At 47.9% G+C, this 5,118-nt stretch overlaps 1 long non-coding RNA gene across 1 annotated transcript in view; it reads left to right on the plus strand.

Moving 5' to 3' along the window:
- The window catches only part of LOC122543458, a 7,469-nt gene extending 5,126 nt beyond the window's left edge, over positions 1-2,343 (plus strand). The window contains exon 3 of the long non-coding RNA XR_006310031.1: positions 2,304-2,343. This is a non-coding gene — a long non-coding RNA (uncharacterized LOC122543458). The remainder of the gene's footprint in view (positions 1-2,303) is intronic.
- Positions 2,344-5,118: the final 2,775 nt, after the last annotated feature.

Genomic DNA, 5,118 nt, shown 5'->3' on the forward strand with positions numbered 1-5,118 from the left:
CCCCCCCTTTGGGTCACCATTCCTTATGCTGGAAACGTGAACTCTCCTGCTCCTCGGATGCTGCCTGACCTGCTGTGCTTTTCCAGCGCCGCACTCTTCCCCTCTGATCTCCAGCGTCTGCAGTCCTCGCCTTCGCCCAAATAATCCCTTCTCAGACTGTTTTACCAAGTCGACGGGAGAGCGATTGAATCCGGTGACTGCAGGGCTGTCCTACGAGCGGACCGATTGCAAAACCCACCGGTGAACCGTCTTGTCTCTGCCCAAGTCAGTCTAACTCTCCTTCACTCTGTCTGCCGTCCATGCTGAGCACTGCGCGATTGGTCTCACGGGCAAGAATTGACCACTCCCTTCCCCCACCACCTGACAAACAGGAGTTGCGATGTCATGTTGATGAGGACTCTTCTGGAGTATTGGGCCCAGTTCTGGTCGCCCTGTTGCAGGAAGGGTATTTTAACCTGGAGAGGGTTCGTGGAGGGGACGTGGAGGGTTTGAGTTATCAGGAGAGGGCTGGGACTTCTTACACTGGTGAGTAGGAGGTGACCTTACAGAGGTTTATGAAATCATGGAGTGGATAAAGTGACTGGCTTTTCCCTCGGGTGGGGGAATTTGGTGTGTTTTTAAAGCGAGGAGAGAGGGATTTAAAAAAGACACCTTTTTTTTATTATTATGGTGTGGTTTGTGTGTGGAACGAACTTGCTGAGGCAGTTATGGGCGGCTCAGGGGTGAGCGCTGCTGCCTCACAGCGCCCAGGGACCCAGGTTCGATTCCAGCCTCAGGCGGAGCCTGTGCGGAGTTTGCACGTTCTCCCCGTGTCTGCGTGGGTTTCCTCCGGCTGCTCCGGGTTTCCTCCCACAGTCCAAAGACGGTGTAGGTCAGGGTGAATTGGCCGTGCTAAATTGTCACATAGTGTGAGGTGCATTAGTCAGAGGGAAATGGGTCTGGGTGGGTTACTCTTCGGAGGACTGGTTGGGCCGAAGGGCCTGTTTCCACGCTGTGTGAATTGATGACCATATCTCAGTAGCAGCAGTGTGTACCGTCTCCAGGTGGTGCACTGCAGAAACCCACCAAGACTCTTTAGATAGCACCTTCCAAAGCCGTGATCGCTACCATCTAGAAGGTCAAGATATATTTTTCTTCAGTCTCAGCAGCTCAGAGTTCTGAAAACTAGCCCCCCCCCCACCCTTAACAATCTTGTGGGTGTCTCTCCTGCACATGGACAAGAGTGGCTCAAGTATATAGCTCATATGGCATCCTTCTCTAGTGGGGCATTTCAGGAACAATTACGGACCCAGCCAGCATTTCAGGAACAATTACGGACCCACCCACCACCAAAATTGTGGTGGTCTCCTCCCTCAGGAGATGGCTGGGATTCAAGACCCTCCCGTTTCCCCTGAGCAGTTTATCTCCCGGTTCCCAAGGTGTCTGTTCTCATCTCTGCCAGCCATTTGGCCCCTTCCACAACGTTCGGATCAGTGAAACATTCGGACACCCACGAAAGCCCGGACCACGATTTCCCGCCCTGTCACCTGTCGGCTAACCGAAACACGACAGGAATAAAAGGGAAAGAAACCGGATAAACTGTTATGAGGCTGAAGGTGTGTACTGTACCTTTAAGACAGAGCGAATGCTGTTCTGCACTGAGAGCTTACAAGCACCTATCATATGACTAGCTAGCAGTCTCAGAGCACATTGGAAAATTGAAAATTGATACCTTGAGTTGAGTTTTTACAGCAATTCGAATTTAACCACAGTTTAAATGATGACCCAGGATACCAAAACCCAATTGATTTTGCATTTATTGTTTTGCCTGCATCGAACCAAGGAGACATTCTGATGTTAGGGTAATAAAAGAGGCAAGCATTTTGAAAGTGTCGTGGAAATTAAATAGACTTGACTCAACTGTTAGCAAGAGCAAAGAAAGGAGCTTTATTTAAATTCTGCAGAATTGACCCCAGTCCACTCAGCTAGGTGCCTCAATGTAAAGGGGTACCTGAGCATTGTTCAAATGCTTGCCTTGTACTGTTTCTTAACACGCTCTCAAGGGCAAAGACTGGGAAAACTCAAGTTGTTATTCTCTCATCCCCTGGTCTTGGACATAACTGTTCTTCAGCTTGTGCTGAGTTCGACTGTGGCAAAGTCGAACTGAATGTTTACAAAGTTCAAACAGAGACGAGCTGGCTGCCAACCTCATCAAAGTGTCGTTTACAAAGCTCAGCACAGCATTACATTTTAGAAAGGCATTCTCTTTCAGATTTCACAGTAAATTTGTTAGAAATGTAAAATTTCTTCATTTTCCATTACAGAAGTTCGACAGAGAGTAACTGCCATCGAGAAAGACTGCCATTCAAAGCACTCTCTATCAAAGGTACCTTTTTTTCACATGAAACATCTTTGCAGTTAAGGGCAGAAGACAACCCAGGGAGATCTTCAGCCGAAAGAAAGGTCACTGTGTGTGTTTGAGATTAAGTTGATGTAATTTTAATACAGGTTTTTATTGGAACAGTACATTGTTATAGAGTTGGAGGCATTGAAAAGAAAGGAGGCTTAGAGTTGTAAATGATTGTTTAAAGTTAAGGAATAAATTGATATGATTTTTCTTTAAGCAGTGGAATTCGGGGAGTTCTCCGTCACTCATATTCTAACAGATTACAAGGCAAGGTGAGTTTTTCTGGGGGTTTGGCGTAATTAGCAGAGGGGTTCCCTGCTGTGTTGTAACAAAGCGAAATTGTAAAACCAGAACTGAACATTGTCGCGTGTTCCATTTACGTTTTGCTCAAGAAACCAGCTCCCCAGTCCACACCTTGAGGGGTCCATTGGCTCTCTGACTCTCACTCAATTTCACTTTGTTAATTTACAAAGTTAAAAATCACACAACACCAGGTTATAGTCCAACAGGTTTAATTGGAAGCACACTAGCTTTCGGAGCGACCCTCCTTCATCAGGTGATTGTCACAGAGTGAAGGAGCGTCGCTCCAAAAGCTAGTGTGCTTCCAATTAAACCTGTTGGACTATAACCTGACGTTGTATGATTTTTAACTTTATTAAACCTGTTGGACTATAACCTGGTGTTGTGTGATTTTTAACACTGTACACCCCAGTCCAACAGCGGCATCTCCGAATCATTGTTAATTTCCAATTGTGTTCTGGCCTCACATCACCACCTGAGGGAGCCATTGCATCTTCTATTCAGTTGTTCACTTTCACTCTGTCCTTATGATCAGTTAAGTTCACTTCTCCTTCTCCCTTGTTATAAAGATCCTTTCTGCTCTTTTGATACCTGTGCGCAGGGTGACCTTATAAAGTCATGAGGGGCACGGACAAAGTGAATGGTGGGTGTCCTTTCCCTGGGGGGGGGGGGGGGGACATTTCAAGACTGGGGAGGGGAGCACTTTTATAAGGCGAGAGGAGAAAGATTTAAATGAAGACATGAGGGTCATTTGTTGTATTTTTTTTGAACACAGAGAGTGGGTTGTGAACTTCCAGAGGTGGATGCATGTGCAGTCACAACATTTAACAAGCATTTGGATAAAGACATGGGGAGGAAAGGAGGGATGTGGACCAGGAGCAGGCAGGTGGGCCTACTTTCCTATGGGATTATGGTCAGCGTAGAATGTTCTGACCGAAAGGCCAGTTTCCGTGCTGCATGACCCTATAACTTGTCAGAACGCTGCTCTTTTTAACAAGATTATGTTGTCTTTGATTGTTTTTTCAAAGAGTTCTGATTAGATTTCCGACAGTGTGGAAACAGGCCCTTCGGCCCAACCAGTCCACACCGACCCTCTGAAGCGTAACCCACTCAGACCCATTTCCCTCTGACTAATGCACCATGGGCAACCTGCACATCTTTGGACTGTGGGAGGAAACCGGAGCACCCGGAGGAAACCCACGCAGTCACGGGGAGAATGTGCAAACTCCACACAGTCAGTCGCCCCGAGGCTGGAATCGAACCTGGGACCGTGGTGCTGTGAGACAGCAGTGCTAACCCACTGAGCCACAGTGCCACCCCAGGGTTTTACGGCCAAATTGATTATAGCTAACGGACACTGCCTCAGGAAAAGGTTTTTAAAACCTTTTTTTTTGTAAAAACAAAATCACTTCTACAATGAAAGGGGAGCGGCTCAGCTTTTCTTTGGTTTGAGCTGTTCAGAGGGGCCGGTCAGTTTTAAGCTGGGGAATCCAGCGACAGTAGAACAAGGTTCCCTGCTAAATCTCTCTGCCACCTGTCCCTCCTGTCAGACCCGGTGATCAATTTTACCTCCTTGCGCCGAGGGGTGATTATAGGGATTGTTTGGAACAGCGTACTTAAGTCAGGATGATCTGTTGGGTTTTCTGTCCTCTTCTGTTTGCCTTTCATTTGGTAATGCCAGTGGTCTCATTGAGTCTTAGAGATGTACAGCACAGAAACAGACCCTTCAGTTCAACTCCTCCATGCCGCCCAGATATCCCAACCCAATCTAATCCTGTTTGTCAGCACTTGGCCCATGTCTCTTTAAACCCTTCCTATTCATATACCCACGCGGATGCCTTTTAAACATTGCAATTGTACCAGCCTCCACCACTTCCTCTGGCAGCTCATTCCACACATGCACCACCCTCTGTGTGCTAGAGTTTCCCCTAAGATCCCTTTTATGTCTTTCCCCTCTCACCCTAAACCTATGCCCTCTAGTCTGGACTCCCCCACCCCAGGGAAAAGACTATTTATCCTATCCATGCCCCCTCATGATTTTATAAAGCACTGTTTTGTTGAAAACTGACTGGTCAGGCCTGTTACAGCACTCCGTGTTACATCTGCTTAAAACAACTAGCAAACGCAGGGTCTGGGTCATTTGCTTGAAATATTTCGGCAGGGGGGAGGGTCTGGCCCAGTCCGGAACAAACTGTCCATAGAATCGTAGAATTGCTTGAGTGCAGGAGACCATCCGGGCCTGCGCTGGACAGTTGCTTGGTGTGAAGCTCATGACTTTGCCCCATTTCTGTTCAAGCACTCACCACTGCGGCCCTCTTGAATGGGCGGCACGGTGGCTCAGTGGTTAACGCCACTGCCTCATGGCACCAGGGGCCTGGAGTCCATTCCAGCCTCGGGGTGACTGCCTGTGTGGGGTTTGCACGGCCCTCGTG

This window comes from Chiloscyllium plagiosum, chromosome 44 (assembly GCF_004010195.1).
Source record: "Chiloscyllium plagiosum isolate BGI_BamShark_2017 chromosome 44, ASM401019v2, whole genome shotgun sequence".
NCBI lineage: Eukaryota > Metazoa > Chordata > Chondrichthyes > Orectolobiformes > Hemiscylliidae > Chiloscyllium > Chiloscyllium plagiosum.